We start from the raw sequence: 20583 nt of genomic DNA, 5'->3' as shown, positions 1-20583 counted from the left end.
ATTTGTTTAGGATATTTCCGAATTGCTCAGAATACGTCAAGATTTTCCAGGCTTTGGAGAATTTTCTTGGATTCTTTGGGTGTCATCACTATTTTTAGGTGTGTTTAGATCTCAATCATAAAGCAAAGTTAGTTTTAAAGTTATAAACATTGATATTTCTAAAAACGAAATTTCCTATATTTAGTGGTTTCAATGTGACCATCGTAACAATGCCGTTGTAAAATTTATTTTGAACTGGACCAATAATATCCGACATTCTTAACTAAAAATTCGTAATTTTAGTAATTTTAGTGCTAAAGTAATGAAATTTGGGGAAGTTACTATTTTTGGGTCGCGTATTAACTCCACCAAATTGTGCAAAATTGTACAGGCAAAAAGAAAAATTTTGGAAATTTTTAGCATAAGACACAAAGGCGATAAATTAGACATCTGCCTAAATAAAGGCTTGGAATAGTTGAAAGTTTAGGTGAAGTAACAGTTCCGAAGGTGTTTCGAAATGTTAATCACATTAGTCGAAACGTGTTGTGAAACTATAACTCACCGGAATTAGTTGAGCAAGTACTTTGGTGACAATTCCTTGTGCAAGTTTATTAATTATGTATGAAGTTAAAAGTCCATTCGAAACTTGGTAATGGTTGTCAAACGCAACTCTGGAAAGTTTTTGTGCTTAGGTAGTATAATTTTCTTTAATTGGCTCATCAGCGCTGTCGAGAATGACGACGTGCACTTTAGCAACATGACTAGACTAACGACCGCAATCCACGGTTCCAAGGGTCTGTACCTGTACGCATAGTTATCAGTGTGTTGCGAATAACGGCCATAGTTCCGCAGCATTAAGCACCTGGAAACTCGGTATTAATCAGACCCTCATCAGGACCCGGTTCTCGTATATTTCAGTGGTATTTATGGGTGCAGATTTCGTGAAAAATCCAGCGCGACTGACTCATTTGGATAGTTGTGGTCGATTTTCCGGAACGCCAAATTACGCCACATAAGTTTCCCAAAAGTGGAAAGTGAGGTTTAATGACTAGAAAGGAAGATTAGCAAAGCTTCTTTCAGACGATGTTTTCGACGGCTGGAGATAAATACGGTCGACCGCAGGGACAAAAAAGGGAGCATATTTTGCTTCTTGCACTATTTGGACTGCGGCGTGTTATCGGCACTGACAACCAGAAAAACAAACCAGCTGTCTTTGCTTTTCTCGCTCTGACCAATGCTCCTCTAATGATTGTCTTGTCGGATGCAGATCTCTGAGGAAAAATCGGTGCGGTGTCGATCGCCCGCCTGTTTAATATTCCAGCCGGACACAATTCTCATGCAAATCCGCCGAAAATGCATTCTCCCATTTGCTATTATTCCCCGAAACTCCCTTCTACAAATTACAGTCGGCGTTAGCGTTAATCTGATTAACGAACGTATTTTGGTTGTTAATGTTGTTCGCCTTTATTCGCGACTTGATAGATGGAGATGGAATCAGGCGATGCGTGCCTACAAATTCACTTCCGCTTGACATATATCTTCACATCAAGGAACTACGTTTTCATAGTAATGCATTCTCACCTAAGACCGACACATTATTCCGGATACTATAATGAAGATCTCCCACGATTTTCACCCAAATCTGAATAATCGCCTTCGCCCCGTTATTTATGCCCTCGGCATTTGTGGGAATAATTGCACGATCGAACAGTGCGAGCAATGTCAAAGTTGGTACACATGGGCGGCCAAGTAGTTTAGTATCTAAATTTAAATATTACAGGGCAAAACGTGTGGAATGCTAATACAAGATTGCAGTCGCGCCACAATGAAAATGGATGGTTTATGTGTGTTATGCAGCTGCACGGAGTGAGACGATTATCCACATTTTGAATAATTTCGCAATGCTTTCGAGGAATATTTGTGATAGCTTAATGGGTCTATTTTTCAGTTCGGCTTAGACACGACCAAATTTAAACAAATTCTAACAAACACGACCGTTCCGGCTAATGAACCAGAGCTATTTCAATTTAAATAGATACTGTTTTTATCGTCAATCTTACTGAATGGCTTACAATTACAACACTGGGAAATGCAGCAGAATTGCACATTTAGAGAGACTCTCTTAATCCATTGGATGGAATAAAAATTCGACGAAGCAATTTAGCTTTATACACGCCCTGCTCGAAATTTTATTGGACACTTTTTTTCGTCTTAATCCCAAGAGTTTAAATTCACCATTTCTTAATCCCTATATATAAAATTTCAAATTCTGCACAACATTTTTGGGTCTAAATAGCATCTAATAACATTTTTTGCGCTTAAAACTTGTAGTTTTTTTTTGTTGAAAAATGGTGGATGCGCCAGGTCAGAATTCGAGATAAAACGGATATTTCTTAATAATTCTGCAATCTGCATCAAAGATTCTTTCGGAAGTTACCATTTTTGAGTCGAGTTTTAACTTCACTAAATTACAAATTTTTAGAGCCAAAGATACATATTTTAGAAATTTTCATTTTGAAGTGGAAGCAAAAATTACCGGCATCATGCACAAAAATCGGAATTTTGGTAATTTTAGTGCCACAGTAATGAAATTTGGGGAATTTACTATTCTAGAGTCGCGTATTAACGTCATCAAATTGCAAAATTGTACAGCCAAAGACACAAATTTTAGAAATTTTTATTTTGAAGTGGAAGCTAAAAACATCCGACATTCTTTACTGAAAATTCGTAATTTTGGTAATTTTAATACTATAGTAATGAAATTTGAGGAAATTACTATTTTTGAGTCGCGTATTAACTCCACCAAATTGCAAACAGCCAAAGACACAACTTTTAGAAATTTTTATTTTGAAGTAGAGCAAAAATATCCGACATTCTTTACTAAAAATTTGTAATTTTGGTAATTTTTGTGCTACAGCTATGAAATTTTGGAAAATTATTATTTTTAGTCGCATATTAACTCCACCAAATTGCAAAGTTGTACAGTCAAAGACACAAATTTTAGAAATTTTTATTTTGAAGTGGATTGTTTAGTCAGTTTATAAAAAAAACGTATATTGTTGTGTGGACATTAACAGAACAGAAAAATGAATGAAACTTTCAACTAAAACTCTATTGGCTTAAAAAGTAGGTGGAGTTGAACCAAAGTTACAAAATTCCGACAATGATCTACAATGTGTGTAATTGAGAAAGTAGGAATAATGGTGCATGCCCTAGATCTTTTTGATCTCGAACCTGTCGAACATTAGGAGTTAAACATTGAATTATTTGGTTATCCAGCGTAATGGTTTTATGATGTTATCGTTTGAATTTGTGCCGGAATGCCAACACTTGTTAGTCATGTAATTAAGGGTGGTATTGACGTGTTTGAATAAATAATACTGTGCCATACGGAATGCTAACAATTTATAAACACGAACATTGAAGCAGTACAATAAGTGTAAATGATTCTTGTTCTTTCTGGCATTAGTCAAGATTAGAGACAATGTATTCCGTTTAGGAGAGTCAAAGAGCGACAATGTCTGCCATAAATTCACATGTTTTGTTTCTTACAAGCAATTAACGTATATTGCCGTTGTTAAATCCCACAACGCAGTAAAAACCTTATCCGGAGTATCGACTGGTGCTTTTAGTGAATTATTATCTACACGGTTCATTACACAAAGAGCTTGAGCCCAAACTTACAATTAAACTCTATACTAATTAATATAATGGACAGAGACGGGCAGTAAATTCATAAACCCGAAGATTTACCACGAACGAAACTATGAGAAACTTTTTTCTATTATCTCTAGAATTAAGGTGCTACATTAGCCAGAAATTTATGATGTTAACTTTTTATGTTTCTCTCAAAGCTTGATAAGAAAGCTGCTTTCCCGGATATAAAAACTAAATGGTTTTTACTCTTCCACACCGTAAATTCCGTAAGGTGTTGTACAAACTCCAGAGATATTATTTTCATAAATAAGCCCGTGAAAATTTAAACGATCCAACTTTAAACTATGCCGCTTTATTTTTGCTTTTGTTGGAAAAGTTTCGTGCAATTTAACAAACTAATTAGAAACGAAGTAGGAACCTTACTCCGACTGTCTGAAAAAAGGTTAGCGATGTTAAAATAGAATACATTTACATATAAAACACCGACGGAAAAATTGCAAACTTTAAATTTAAATAAAAATGCAACCCTTAAACCATCGAGCTTATCGTACCCAATTAAAAAAAGAAAATATTCGCGCACTTGGCGCTGATTTGCAGTAAATCACTTTTGATTAACCGAAACAACTTTACGTGCCAGACGCGCATTACTGGCGAAATAAATGGACATGCAAACTAATTCTTCAGCATATCGTTTTTCCGACAGGGCATCAAAACAGAATTAAATCTTAATCCGGGCGCGATTAGACGCCGAAATTATAAAGGATTCTTCGCCGTGTTCGCATACATTTTCCAGCTTAGAGCGGGTTTAGAACCGTGCTAATATGAGAAAATCCCCTGGTTGCGAGTTGAGCCATGTGAAGACAGCAGCAGGTGGACGTTGCAACGGTCGCTTGGAGACATTTTGATATGAATTTTGGATAGCGGAAAACGTGAAGCAAGGAAAAATTTATCGCTTGCAAATTGAATGAGTTTCGATTGAATTTTCCGGGGGATGGAAACGTTTCCACCTACTTCAAATATTTATTTGCAACTTTACGTCACTTATCTCTTTAACCTATTTATGGAAAGTTTATTATGGATTTTGAAGAGACTGGCGCGAGATAAGAGGGGGGAAATTTATGTTTTTAGACGGGGCGTCGTAATTTTTATCGGATCATTGCCAGCGATTTCAATAGGCGCATCCACCATTTCTCAGCAATTAACATGAGAGAAATTTCGATCAATGTAGTGGTTTCAATGTGATCATTACTTGATTTTTTAAATGAACTCCTAGCCTTTAGTTCGTCTGGCATCTCGTCTACTTGAATTGCTAACAAATCTCATTACTTTTTATGTCGTTTTTTCGTTAGTGCCGCTGCTGAAATTATTTTAAACCGCGTCGGTTTTACCTTATTCGCGCTCAAATATTCCATTCATTTTCCCTGTAATTATATTCTCGTTGCAATTAAAATCACCTCCATTCAACTATTGATTAGTGCACATTGTAAAAACTATACCAACCGAAAAGCATCACTTTGATTTCAAAATTTAATCCGCAGATACGTCAATTACATATTGCAGCACATCCCATTTTAGCGTTTCGTTTTATTGGATTTCGGCCGGTATCAATTTTAAATTTTTGATTAATTTAGTGTACCTACGTACTACCGGTAATGAAAATATTGTTGCATTCGTGATTAAAGTTGAAAAGAGATTAGAGGCGTGCATGCAGGGAGGTACATCCGGATTTCTAGACTGCCGAAGGCATGACAAGAACACTATTAGCAGATCGTGGAGAGAAAGTCGGTCGATGACGTTGAAAGTAGGGATGAAGGGTGAAGAGAGTCTAATCTTGGGACATGACAACTCGGGAGAAGCTATATTCAAGTTCGATACGCCTTTTTCGGGAAATGCACGGAAATGAATTTTTAACGAAAGTTAATGGAAGCAGTTTACTGGTAAAAAGGAGTTGAACTGAATTATTATATACAGGCCTCACAACTAAAATTTCTTAACATGAATATTTGAACGACCTAATGCTTGGCGAGTTCCCTCGAGGAACCAAGTTTACAGAAGCTCTCTTACCTTGCGGCTGCTTTAAAATTCAAGGCCGAACTTAAAAACTTCAACACTTTGCTGTTGCTAATTACCCCGAAATGAAGACCTGTGAAATATTTCTCTCGTCGTAATTTTATTTCTTTGAGAGATTATGTGGAATCATTTTTACACGCTTTGACACAAACTTTGTTGTTTTGATGGGGAAGCCAAGACGGCTGTCGAATTATGGAAATGTGATGCAGTATTCGGTAATGAACATTGATATTGTTGGTGTGCCTGCATGTTTGTGACCATAATTAGTCGGTGATTTATGGGAATAGCGCTACATTACTCACAATTACCATAACGAACCACACCTCTTATTTGTACGTGACCGATAGTGACCAATGGTTTGTGATGGCCTTATTTATCACCATTTCGGACGCAAATATAAAGTGATGCACCACTTGCTGTAGTTTTAAATAATTACTTAATCAGCTTGATTGCGATTGATTTGTTGTGGCGGAAATTATCTACACTTTAATCAATCGACATGTTTGTTTATTGAATTTGCTCCGCATTCGCTGGGAGTGGAATTATTATCAAAACGTGGGGCGCTTCCACCATTTCCAAGATTTCAAAGTTTTGCAGTAATTTTAAGTAATGTAATGTAGTGGGCCTGGTCATAAGTCAATTATAGCACCCAAGTTGCGCCCATAAACAAAAGGGAAGGAGCATAGTCAACTGTGGCCACTTAACACTTACTCATCCGGTAATGAGGGTCAAGTCATACAATCCCTTCGCAAGCCACAATTTATGACAGAGTCCCATTGTGAGTAACATTCGCACAATAAAATGTATTAATGTCGAGGATAAGGTAGCTACTTTCCGGAATTTGTGTCAGAGCAGATATTCAGTGTGCTTTTACGAGGCATAATCAAGCTCCATTTTCGTAAACGTACGACGTCAGAAAAAGCGATAGTGTTGATTCTAATCCTCAAAGTCCAATAGCTGTAGAAGCTTTGTTTCATAGTTATGACAAAACAGGACGTGGAAGTAATTTTATTTGTAGCAAAGCGACGAGCTTTAAGACAGAAAAGCAGGTTAACTACACTCTAGAATCTAGATCGTAAAACATCATCCGTATAAGTTCACGTTTAATAGAGTTGTAAAAGTGAAGGTCGGCCTAATAAACTTAAGCAGTATTTATTGGATATTCACTCGAATAACAACTTTATTGTACATAAACAAATATAAAGGGTGACTTTTAATTAGACTCACCCTTGGATTAGATGCGTGCTGGGCCTTGGCGTGTGAATCTGATCAATATACAAAGGATTCAAAGTGGGAAAACGCCCCACTAGGTTAATTATAGGTCTACAGGAAGGGATCGTACAACATGTTTATTTGAAAAATTAGCTTCTATTTTGAACCTAGTCGCGCGTGATTTCCTGCTTCTCTTTTGATTTGTTTCGCGAACGTAAACGCATTTTTACTAGCGGGGTGCGCCAAATTAGCTCCCCTTTTTATTGCGGTTGCATTAACTTTGGTCTTATTATTACGCGTGTACGGAAGGAAGTGTACGTCTGTGGTTTTACAGTTTTTAATATTGGGTGGTCTAATAAAAACTAGCATTTTATTTTATAAGTAAATACAGTCGAACTTCCATAACTCGAAGTCTGAAGGGAAACCATAATTGGTAAAATTCTTTGACACTTTTTAAGCCGAAACGAGTTTTCAGGTTTTCAATTAGGTGTCGAGGAAGATGTTGGAATTAGCTAACCTAGGGTTTCAAAATATTGTAAATATTTCTTAGAATTCTAGAATAGGTGTCGGGATTTAATAAATACGCATTCAATTTCATTATGATTAATTTGTACAAACGTTAACGTTTAAAAGTTCTGAAATCACTAAAAATAGTATATTAAAGAACGTGTTTTATAATGGCCAATTTGGTGCACGAGTTCCCGGTAAACAAAACGAGCTGTAGGCGAGTTTTGTATGGGACGAGTGCACCAATGCCATTATAAAGCAAGTTCTTTATACAATTTTTTCGAATTGCACCCTTTTTTATAAAAAATTTTAATTTTGCAATTCTAAGAGTTTTCGTGTAACACGATTGGTAATGGTTTTGTAACCACGACTTGCCACTTGATTTTCAAAATCCATTTAAAATTTGACATCTATTGAGTTTCTGAATTTTAACCTAACCTCACAATCTTTATTCACATCTATTATATTTAGGTACAGTTGCGGCGGACGAAAAGTAAGATATCGACTTTTCACCCTGTATTAGAAAATATCAAAAATTATAAGGTGTAAATTAGGTTTTAATCAAGGATCACAATGTCACTGTCAACAGAAAATAAACCAGATTTGTCCCAAACATCTTTAAAATGCCCCAACTCACAGAATTGCAAAAAGCTCTAATTCTTAGCTCGTTTGATAGATGTTGATAGATATTGCAAATAAAGTTGGTGTCAATAAGAATACGATTTTACGTGCAAAACGTTAGTTTCGAGAGACGGGAACCATTCGAAGAAGCATGGAACTGGTAAAAGAAAAATATCAACCCCGGACGAAGACGTGCAAATTTTTTTCGCAAAAACCCCTTTTCAACTGCAGTCCGAGCCCAGTCAGCAATTTTTTACAGGACAATAGAGCGCAAACATTACCTTGGCCGGCAAAGAGTCTCGACCTGAATCCTATTGAGAACATTCGGGGTATCATGACCAAAAACATAAATGAACAATAATGTCCAATAATCGCGAAAAATTGATCCAGAGCATTTCGGATAGCTGGCAAATGATACCTGAACATTTCGTTCAACATGCTATTATGTCGATGCCACGGAGACTTGAAAGTGTTATTCATCCCGGTGATGCTGCAATAAAATATTGATTTTTGTTAACAACATTTAATTTTATTAAATATTTGAAGTTTGAACTAAAGTTCTTTTTTCTACGACACTGAATCGTCCTGTCTCAATGACAATCGAACTGACATTTCAAAAACTTCAATTATAAATGGTTTTAGAAAGACAAAATTTGGAACTTGTCATTTTGTCTTACTTTTCATCCGCCGCAACTGTACATATATTGTTGGCCGCAAAGGACAATTCAATTATATTGATACATTTTTTATTCACGCAGCAATTTATTAAACACGAATCGTAAAATCCAAATTGACCAAGAACTTGACAGGAAGCAGGTGACAGTCAGACTAATTAGTTCTGCCAATTCTTAAAAAACAAAATTTCCTACTTTGAGTTCTTTTATAGAGACTCCAAATTGAGTACTCTAATACCTATTAAAGCGGCAAATTCGAAAAATAAATAATTGGCTGCTAGTCAACTACTTCCTATTGGTTATAAATAATTTATAATCCATTATATTTACTGATTTAATAATTTACTAATTAATATTTCAATTTACAACTCATAGAAAGAAACAATATTTTTGAAATATACTACAGATTAATTTCGTAAACACTTATACCTATGGCTAAGCACTTACAAAAATATTATTAATACGGATTTAAGTAATTGCTTATACAACTTGCTATTTACTTATAAGCATTTACTAGTTTTTATTACTACCAGCCATTGAAACGTCTCCAGTCTGAAATTCCCCGTCGGATATTCCATTTTAATTTACACATCGTTTAGGAAGCCGCTGCACATATCTGCGGCACCTGTACACCACCATATATCAGTTTGAAAACAGCAACTATTGTTATTTATTTTCCGGGGAGTGTTCGGAATAACCGTCAGCAATGTAGCATATAACGACACTAAATTAGAGAAATAGTCCGCCACACCCATCATTTTGTGCTTCGAAAACTAGCAAGCACACGAAATGATTTCAGTGCAGCAGACGATGTTTGAAAATTAATTAAAAATTATCTAGGGAGCCAACTTTCATATCCTAATGGAAGCAAAGGTGAACCGGAAAGTGAGAAAATTCAAATTAACTTGTTACCTGCATTTTAATCGTCGGGGGAGTCATAAATTATAATTTCCGAATGAATTATGTTTGTTTGTTATTACCCTTAGGTACGATAAAATAAATCTGTCTTGATGGTTTAGTTATCAAAAACTATAGTATTTATTATGGTAATTTATTTATAATGAAACTGTGCTACCGGGTATTGCAGTTTTTGCGTGCATAACATGAATACTAGAGGAATGTGATGATGTTTCATGTATGTAGTTGAAAATAAATTAATGGGGCATGTGGAGAGAGGCACAAAGAGAGATAACAAATACAATGTTGCGTTATGGATCCAGTCTATTGTAAAAATCCGCCAGTGTGGAGCAACGATTACACTTTTTTATGCATCACAGCAATACAATTTTATCTACCGATCGAGTAATTACACGCAGCATCAACATCGCCACCATGGACAAGTCTCCGAGTTTGTTGTAATTGGTTTAAAAATTTGATTGCATCGACTGACTGGTTTTATCTGTTCCAGGGACTGACCGCAGCGCCATCTCGCTGGCGACTCGGGCCGGTTCTGTCCCAACTCTGCCCTTCACAAATGGTGGTTTTGTGGTACGTTGGCCTGATGCCACTCCGCAACTCACTTTGTGTTTTATTTCTTAATGTTTACTAGTCACTGTTGTTGTCGTTCACTGGTCACGTTGATGTTGTCACCCCTTAATGTTGTCTGCATCACAGCACAGCCTTTTTATTATTATTATCGTTCAATATGATACAGTTCTACGCCCTTTTCCCCGACAGGAGTCTCTTAACAACTGTTACCGGTTTTATGTGAAAGTTAATGCCGCTAGAGGCGTAATTTTCACATCCCCGACGTAAATTTCTGAATTGCGATTCGAAAATTTGCGACGTGAAGTTAACAGCCACTCAGTTTTTGCATGCATCTTGAGTTTTTTAGGATATTAACAGTGTCGTGTCTTTTGTTCTTATTCTGCTTCTAATGTTTCTCCCTTGTTCCTTTTTGTTATCGCCCAATTTTTCCACTTGCGAGTAAAGGTAAGTTTTCACCGAAACAGATCAAATCAAATTCCGGTTGTTAACTTGCAGACATTAAAAAGGTACAAGGGCCGTAATAAAAATGAAAGCTGGAACTGACATCAACACAAAAAAGGTCCTATCGACGCATATAAAATAAAAAATATACGAAACGTTGACGTACAACATGACCATAAAAAGGCGAAGATGCATGAGTGTGGAAAATGTAAGAAAAAAACGGTGGCAAATAAAATACATAACGGGGGCATTAAGACTGAAAAATGCCCGTGGGGACAAAAACGGAAAAGGTGAGAATTAGGAGCGCGCGTAAAACGCGATGGTAAACAAGGCAATCATTTTTATTGACGTGTGACTCTTCCAAATCCTTCTACTTGTCGTTTTTTTTTTTAATTCTTCAGGTTGCGGTTTCTAATTCACTCCCCACCTGTAGTAGATCCTCCCATTATCCGTTTTTATATTGACGTGGTTTTAGCGTATCTCGATGCACCCAAGCGAAGGGAAAGAAGTGCGTAGCTCTGGGCATTAGGGTTTAGTTCCGAGGAGCTTATCCGAGCCCCCAAAGGGACAGTCCGCAGGACCTAACGACGTGAGGGATTGGGGATCTCGGACGAGCAAAGTCTCTAATCAAATACGGGCAGCAGGTCTGTTGTCTAAGCTGCTCCCGCAGGCTGTCTCTAACAGGCTTACATCCGCCGCATGGGACTCCTGCAACTAGCATAACATTTATACGTATAATGTAAGGATGTGTTAAGAACACCGTCGGAGACCCAACTCCCTGGCCACGACGACGCAATTTCGGTAATGCCGCAGATCAGACTTTCCACTCGCTGGAAGGGAAATAAACTGGAGACTATGCTACTAACGTCGTTCGCATTTATTATTTACGATGTGACGTGCTGGCAGAAAGGAAACATCGGTTCGAGTGGGTTTGCATAGACACCTGGGGGAGACGTGTTTGATGCAAAGTGAACAATTCATTATCAAAGTCGGACGCCCACGTTGTTATTGCAACTAAGCAAACAAACACTATTAAAAGCTCTAAAAGAAGAATAACAATTTAGGCTGTTGTTTGTTTCCCTCCTAATTAAACCGAGCGCGATAATAGAATTTATAATTAAAATCCACATTGTGAGTGATTCAATAATGCACCATTTCGATGAAACCCATCCGATCTCCTCGAATTACAGAATTGTGTTTTCAGAATGGATAAATTAGAACAGCACGAACAAAGCGAAAATATAAACATATCAAATAGAGAAGGCAAATATCTCTTGACGTTTTGTAGCGATGGGGTTGCCAGAGATCAAAGAGCTGTTATGTTTACATCATTTGGAAGCATGATAACATCCGAATATATTTTGCATGCGCTTTGATCTCTCCGCAAAAAATCCGGAGCAAATTACAACATCCAACAGGGTTTAATCATCAATTAAGGAGTATCGCACGAAAGGAGCAACTTGCGGTAAATATTAATGGAAAAAAGAATTTTTTATGCCAGCGATGCAAAATGAATTTCAAACAGAGACGAGCCATCGACCTGGAGGAAATAAGAAATGACACTCGCTGTTAAATCGGAGCTCTAAAAGGAAGACGGATGTCTCCTGGAGTGGGATGTCAAGTTAGACCTGAATACAATGTCACTAAATTTCCGGTGGGCTCGACGTGCATCAAAATATATAAGTAATGAATGGATTTCAATTTGTTGTAAAATGCAAATCAACTATCTAAAAATTGTGCTCCTGAAGCAACCTCAGTCTTTGAAAACTGTCTTTTCCCTCATCCAGCTTTAGAAAAACTTTTCTAGTTGCCGTCCTTAATTAAGAGGCGGTCTGAGTAAATTGGCGGCGTTATAGAGGAATGAAAAGAACTGAAAACGCTCCAACTATAGACATAAGTTCATTAAGTATTCCGCAGATGTCTTCGCTTCCATAAAACCATTTCTCTAATATTTCATTTCGTGTTTTTTCCGCTCTAATTGTTGCTCTGTTTTACTGCATGCCCATAATTAATTTGTCGTGTTTCTAATGAGATTTTTTCTTTGTTCCAGGTGAGTACAACAAAACGGGTCGAAACATTGCAGTGCATTCTTTTTGGTGCCGGTAAATTGGGTTGGAGAGTCGGTGTTTTACCGTTGGAGGTAAATTAATTGACAGGGATGCTCCCAGTGGACATTTTATTTGCTGAAATAAAAACACTATAGCTGTAAAGTAATTTAGTGTAATTACAGTTCGCTTAAATTCAATCAAAATTTATTTGCGGTGATGGGAGCTTTTACTATTAATGTCCAAGAGGGTTAAAAATGGTCCACGCTAAACGCATTTGCAATTTAGACGCCTCATGAGGCGTTTAAATTTTTTAACGCGAAATTCGTCTTGTTGCAGTCATTATTGATCCGAATATGAGCGTCCCATGCCCCATCCGCCGCCACTGCCCCCGACCTTAATATCTGGTGCTAGATTCACGGCACGTCTTGTCGCGAGTCCCCATTTCTCGTCAAAAGGGCGCCCTCGAACCGACCCCGTCTTGTCAATATTCGAGCGGCCGTTCGCTTATAATAAAATTGTAAAGTATCGTCCGCCGCAGCCGCCACCGCCGCCGCCGCCAGCAACACCGACCGTCGGCTCTCCAAAATCAATTTCTGTTTTTGTTCGCTCGTTATTTATTGATAATATAAATTTTGTAGGTTTGCGCGATGGCGGAATACCAAAAACGGGCTTCTATAAATCGGCAATGTGCTGCTAGCTTCCGACCAGTTTTGACGCGTTTTTTTCGACAAAACAACACTTGTACTCATAAATACTACATTCGCGTGATTCGGACATGGAGGGCTACTTTGGATGCTGCAGGGACGGCGAATCAATTGGCGCCTCGATTGGCGCTTTCTTCGAGTCAAGGACGAAATTCAACATGTTTCCGGGAGCTTTCGTTGAGTCGTAAATTTAAACTCGCTTTAGAATCGACGGCTGCGAGCTCAGTAATCGCTTCCAATCAAATAACAGAACCGACTTTTTCAAAAAGAGAAAACTGAATTTTTTCAATTTGAGACGCGAGAGAAATGGTGGATGCGCCGGGAAAAAAAAAACCGAATAAATTAAAACATGTCTGTTGGTGCATTTTACTTTATGTGTCGCCTGACGAAGGCAAAATCGGTAATAGAGTCCTCGTGTGATCAGGGCACTTCATCGCTTCTAAACCTCTCATATTTTTAAGTAATTTTGCAAGTACTCAGACCTTGCACACAATTTAACGACCCTTTTACCATTCATTATAGTTTTATCTGTATATTTATGGCTGACTTTGCAACTGAATATTTTATCATATTTAAAATTCAAGTGCTGCTATATACTTGCCCTATATAAGCCGGGATCTAGGCGTCCCAACAAGCCTCTCGTGATTTTCATAAAGCCGAGTTTGATGTATAAAAAACAGCAACAAGTCAAAAGCTGGCGCGATCTCGTCAAAATTCGAAAACGTTGACAAAATGGTATGTAACGGCGACGACAATATGATGCTCGGAGATAAATTGGTGCGTTTTTGCTTGATTATATTCCGTCGGTTGTCAGCCAGAGTGGTACATAACATAAGATAATCGCCGTTGTGAAAAATGGAGTGAAAGAGAACCGGATAAAAGGTTATATAAATGAATTCAAAATGCGAAAATTCAGAGATAAAACGGCCAGATAACGCGACATAGGGAATATATCACCGCCAACATTTGCAAATTGATACAGAGGAGGGTGCGAGATCGTGCAAAACTTGACTATTTTTAATTAAGCTTCCTATTCATTCGTCATGTGTCTCTCACATTTAAAATGTAAATGACTGTGAATTTATGAAATGCAGCACACTGTCCCGCGTAGTTTTCTTTTTGGTTTCGACCGAATTAAAGAAGACCGTCTTATAACGGTCCCCAGAGCAAGCGGCCATTTTACAGTTAAAATAAACTCCATATAGTGGCAATAAAACGTCGCGAGTTGCCGGTTCTTTATTTTAATGCGTTATGCAGGCATTTGCAACCCCCAAGGAACCATCGCAGTATTCTCGACGTAAACAACACAATCAAGGCTGGAAGAGAAATTTTCACCGACCTAAGTAAAACTTAATGCGGACAAAAGGTCAATTCGGCAGGCTCTAAACGAAAATTAAGATTGTTGTAATAATTAACGCTCGGTTGCATGTACCGTGTACACGAGACGGCGACGCTGGCATCGCGACGCGCGCCAAACATTTGCATGTTAATTACACGTCGGTTCGAAAATATCGTCTTTATCTGACCGACTGTCTCATATAAAAACACGACGAGTTTCAACACTTATAATAGCTCTCTAGTGAAGATTAATTTCGAAATTGCATGATCGATGACGTTAGAAGAGAGCGCACATGCTATCGTCGACTTTGTGGATCATGTATCTTTAAAGTTTAATAAACCAGTTAAGACTGTGACAATACCGGGCTAAATCAGAGTTCCAACTTTGGTCTATAAATTCAGTACGTGCAGCAATAAGGAAATATTACCGCCATACATATTACTATATTTTCTGAAGGCAATACATTTTTATCTCCGGAAGACTGTACCAATCTGGCTAACAAAGAGCAATAAAATGTCGCCAACAACAAAAAGAACGATTTTTGAAAAGTTTCGCCAATCAGGACGAGGAAAATTTCGTCTAGTTTGCTACTGCAAGGATTTGCATAAAGCCATTAATCATGGAACTCTGATAACGAATTAACATTTTTCTTAATTGTTACCTTGCGGATTATATGAAAAATGCATTTTGCGCATCTAAAAATAGTTGAAATTATTAAAATTAATGGCGCAATGGAGCAACAGATAACACTAAAAATTAAAAAAAAAAAAAAAATCTACTTTTAATTCTGTCAGAAAACTCCTGAATAATTCTGAAGAAAACTGGAAAGTCCTTGGAATGCTCAAACAATTTCAGATGATTCCACAAAATTCCAGAGAATTTGAGATAATTTTAACATACGGGGTGTCCGGAAAGTCGCGCACCACTCTGAAACTGTATCATCGGACAATGCCATAGATCACCGGAAAAATGTTAAAAAAAATCCTTGTCTTTAATTTTTCGAGATGTGATGGATTAAAGAGGCAAAGTTTGATGCGAAAATTAGCGATTTCTGTGCAATAATTTTACGTTTAAATGAATTTGTTAAAGGACATTTTGCGCAAAGGCATGGTGCAAAGAAAATCGGAAAAATCTTGCAAGAAATGCCTGAAAACTGTTAACAAGGTTTTTGAATCAACAATCTCCATCAGCGTGGCATCGTTCACTTAAAACCATAGTTACATTACTCGTTCATGTGCCGACCTGACTAACGCCAACAATACAACAGCAACGTTACTATGGCTTTGAATACTAGAAATTTAAATTATTGGAGGAAAAGTTCAGCAATGTTGCCATTTTCTTAATTTTTTTTTGGTCTTCTTGCAAAAACAGAGAGTCAGAAATTTTTTTTAACATTTTTTTGGTACCCTGGGTTACCACCCAATTACCCCCTTTCAAGGTGGTGCGCCACTTTCCGGACACCCTGTATAATGCATTCACGATCTTTTTAGACCGCGGCAAGCCATGGAAATCTAGTAACTTGGTTGGTAGTCAACCTTTGTGAGTTAAAGTTTCCTGAAAATGTTGACATTCGTTTTGTCGATTGGAGTTGTCACCTTTTTTTGGTTATGAATTGTGTCTGAAACCTTTCCTCTGTTGCCAGTTTGAACCGAACATTCAGAATTTGATAATTTTATTGAATTTTTATCTAAAATCCCACTGGCAAAAAGTTTACCATTTTCAAGAAGCACTTCTGCCAGGTCTTGATTCTCGTCATAAAACCTTAAAAAAGTTTATTTGATTGAATTTGCATTTGACCCAGGGTTTTATGTTATGGAATCTCACACTAAAAGCAAACTTTGGCAAATTTCGTTAACTAAAAAGTGCAGCAATTTAGAATTTGAATTGTTTTTGTTTACATAAAGTCTCGTAATCGTTCACTTCTCTGTGTTTGTAACTCATAGACTTAATAATTTTGAAAAGTGTTGTTCTTTCGGCATAAAATTCTAATTGTTGTCGCTCATCAGCCAAAAGTTTTCATCTTTGGTGTCCAGAACTTTGGAAACGGTTGCACGCCGCGCCTAAAAATATTTTGAAAACAAACGTTTACGGGACTTTGTACCTTACAAAGATTATATTTGTAACACCTCAGATTATTTGTTAAAGTCTTAAATCAGGCCGATCTTTTCGAAACTGCAAGAAGCACATTTTAAAGGCAAATTTTGTTCGAAAACGAAATCACTTTAATCATTTTATTGCAATATTTTGAAGATAATGCGTTTAAACTGTTACTTCCACGATTAAAAGGAAACACACGATTTTTCCAGTATCAGAAAAGTGGCAAACTTGCATGCATGAAAGACACATGTCAGATGTGACAGTAAAAAACTGCTTCTGTCAGTCATTGTAGCCAACAAAAAGAAAAAAAATGCATTATAGTTGTGGTGCTTAGAGGATCGCAGAGAAAATCGAAGAAAATTTCAAAATTTTGTGTAATCCTTGAAAACGCAGAATCTAGATAAATCATTTAAAAATCCAAGAAAATCCTTAAATTGAGGAAAGGATATCATTGGAGTTGTATTTTCTTTAAATGGGTCCTAGAGAATGTTTCCATACTCACTTAAACAATTTTACTCGGTTATTTATTGACGTACAAAAACGATTCGCCTAATTTTGGATTATGCGTGTAATTCTGCGTAAAATGAGCATTAACAGTTTGCTCCGAAAACAAGCGAGACATCGATTTTTCGAACTATTCAAAAACTTAAGATCCGCAGACTACTTAGAACCCTAAAAACCAATTAGTCCGACAGTATTCTAGCGGATGGAAAAGTCCTACAGGATCCAACAGAACCCTGTAAATTGCGTAAAGAGCCTAAAAAAAATTCTCGAAGGACCTGGATAATGCTAATGACTCCATATTTTCCGCTCTCTGCTAATAAAAAGTCCTGCGTAGCACTCTTCCAAGAGGCTTGAAAAGCATTCGCGCTTTTCTCTGCTAATGAGCCATGATTATTTCATCATGCCAATTTGACCTATTAAAGAAACGAGCTGTGATGGTGTTTAAATCGGTAACTGGTGACCTTTCCGTCGATTCGGAGTCTTAAGTCACCCTCGGTGACATTCGCTCTCTGAGTAACCTTTGGACGAAAAAAGTGCTAAAAATGGTGGATGCGCCGGGTCATTTTAGTACCCATCTTCTTGGAATCGGTATGAATGGAAGTATGGATTTGTAGAGGAGCCGTACATGCAAGTTCAAGTAATAACAAGGCGAATTAGTTTTGTCGAGAGGAGAACAATAGGACGATCTACGTTTTATGCGATCCATCGCTTTAGAACAAAGAGAGCGAGGAAAGTGGAGGTGGCAGCTTCATCTACGAAAACAGACAACTGCTAAACCTTCCATTGTGGACGTAATGAAGACTGATGATGGGAAGATCAGCGACAATGGATGCCAAAGCATCGGCTGTTTCGTGTCAAAGCCTGACGGACGGAATGTTTTACATATTTCGGGAAATTAGTAATTTGCCATCAGACATGGAGTCGTCGCCGCCAAGTCACATCCAAACAATACAAGGGCAAAGTTTTCACGTTGCCTTAATCTGGAACGGTAGAAAAACACAAATTTATGTATATTCGCGACGCAAAACCTGCATGCAAATGTCATTTTGTTTGCTTAAAGATGAAGCCATTATGCGCAGTACAAGCGAGACGTCGCAATAATAATCCAAGTTTTGCTGTAGAAAAATACCAAAAGAGAAGTCATAACAATGACTGTAAATTTTTAGTGGGTCGCTTTAAGAAACGAGGCGGCTCCATTCAAGAATACGTACACAAAACACTAAGGTACATCTTTATCCGTTTCGTTTCCGATCGAGTTAGAGGTGAATGCTGAAAGTTGGCAAGGTTCCTTCAGTTGCTGTAATTCACATTCTTACATTGTGGTTTATTAAGTTGGCTACCTGAACTACCGTCTCGAGTTATATAAAAGAGATTTTGAAATTAGTCCGATATATTACCGACCGAGATTTTTACCGAATGAGGGATGAGGTTCAATCAGCTCTTGTAACCGAGCCAAGAACATTTTTTGGTTAAGCTTCGGATATTGATCTCACGTGTTCCGCCAACGTTTTGTATTCATTTTTAGATTTTCTGCTCGTTAAATGTCTTCCGCACATGTGAACGTATTTATTAACGATAAGTTTGTTTTATCACCGTAATTCGTGACTTTTAAAACTTCTTGCGGCTTTATTACGCCTGTGAATAAGAGATTTTACTTCTTACACAGGCGGAGGATCTCTTTAGTGTACTTAAAATCCTCATAACCCGCAGACTCATTTAACACATAATGAAACTTATAAATTTTTTCCAGTACGGCACGAAAATGGTACAAAGGTCGTAAAGACCGGATTTCTTTCAATTAATCCGGACATTTGGAGAGGACCATGTTAATAAAAGTCGTCTTTTTTTGCGCGACCGTGATCAATCATATCCTCACATCTGCCGAGTTAAATTAATTGAAGTTAAAGACAATCGTCTTGTTTTTGTCTGTCGCTCGAAACTGAGCTTATTGAGTTCGGAATTGTTTTTGTGTGAGCTTTTCCCCGGTCTCGTGCTCGTTGTCTGTAGTTTATTTGAAAATAGTGCTTGGGCGTATAATAGTGGAATAAACGTGAAGCATTTGTCATTCTATGGCTTTCCAATGACGGTTTAGTTATCTATTTCTGTTCAAGACAACGCCGCTGTTTTGTTTGGAACATTTCCAATTTGTATATCGCCCTATCGAACCATTTAACTGCATATAGCTATTTTCGGGTACAAATATTAGGTTTATGGAAATTGGATTTAATAATATTCAGTAGGGAACACTTGGGACACTTTTTCTTCGCTCTTACATTGTCCTGAATATTTAAGGAGCTAATTTTATGTTTGTCTGAAAAGTGCTGAAGGATAAAAAATGGATGGCGAACAAGTTTGCAACTTTGCAAAGTTGTGACGTGCATGCGGGAATTCCGAGATGTTCCAATAGTTGACACATCTCAATCAAGAAGAAAAATTTCCGCGGCGGCACACATTCCGGATGATTGACGTTAAGTTCCAAGTTCACGAGTCACGATCCTTTTTTCACGACACTGAAATTATGTTGCATTTCCAGTCTCAAGACAGAATTGCCAATTTTGCTCTTCTGAGCTCCAAAACAATGTACAAAAATGTTATGCTTTCCGCAGGAGCGCCGCCATGTGTATACTCTGTATTTTATTTGCATTATCCCAATATTCCCGATAGTTTAATAAAAAGGACACAAGTATAACCCGAGCCGCAATGCAGTGCCAGAGTCACAATGTCGCTGCTTATAGATTTCACATTTCCATAACGCCTCGTGTGTATTGGTTTATTATACGTAATTTCACGGTTATATCCCCGCGCGTCCATGTTTTTCATCATAATCCTGGTTTATGCGAGACGGCGGCGGCGGCGGTGGCGGCGGCGTGCGTCTCGCCTACGGGATTGTATGTATGCACTCTTCTGTATCCATCATCTCCCGGTTCGTCTGTAGATTATGCAAGTTGAAATTTCTCATGGGAGGACCACAGCTCCTCTCCAACGTCACCATCGGATTTGTTACGGTTTGTAAATTCGAATCCTTTGCAGCGGAACATCAACTCGATGACTAGTTGTGCAGAATTGTGCGCTGCTTACACGTGCTTTACACTGCACAAATCCACAAGGAGAGAACATTGAGTAAAACTACTAATAGTGTAGAGTTGGATGTATTGTAAAAAAGCCTGCCAAACATTCTAAACAGAAATACTACTTTTTTGGAAGCCCATTGGTACTTTAATACACCTCTAAAAAATATGACG

The 20583-nt window shown here is 37.7% G+C and overlaps 1 protein-coding gene across 9 annotated transcripts in view; it reads left to right on the top strand.

Annotated features, from left to right (window-relative positions):
- Positions 1 to 20583, top strand: part of bru3 (CUGBP Elav-like family member bruno 3) — a 208415-nt gene that overhangs the window by 53570 nt on the left and 134262 nt on the right. The window contains exon 1 of one of the 9 annotated variants that reach the window (XM_088034123.1): positions 10129 to 10208. The exons of the other annotated variants lie outside the window; for them this stretch is intronic. The gene's annotated coding sequence lies outside the window, so the exon portion shown is untranslated. Of the gene's footprint in view, positions 1 to 10128; positions 10209 to 20583 lie in introns of those variants that run through there. 9 annotated transcript variants of the gene reach the window in all.

This window comes from Gnatocerus cornutus, chromosome 4 (assembly GCF_029298725.1).
Source record: "Gnatocerus cornutus isolate USDA-ARS CGAHR chromosome 4, icGnaCorn1.1, whole genome shotgun sequence".
Taxonomy (NCBI): domain Eukaryota; kingdom Metazoa; phylum Arthropoda; class Insecta; order Coleoptera; family Tenebrionidae; genus Gnatocerus; species Gnatocerus cornutus.
This window is presented reverse-complemented; position numbering and strand designations above follow the sequence as displayed.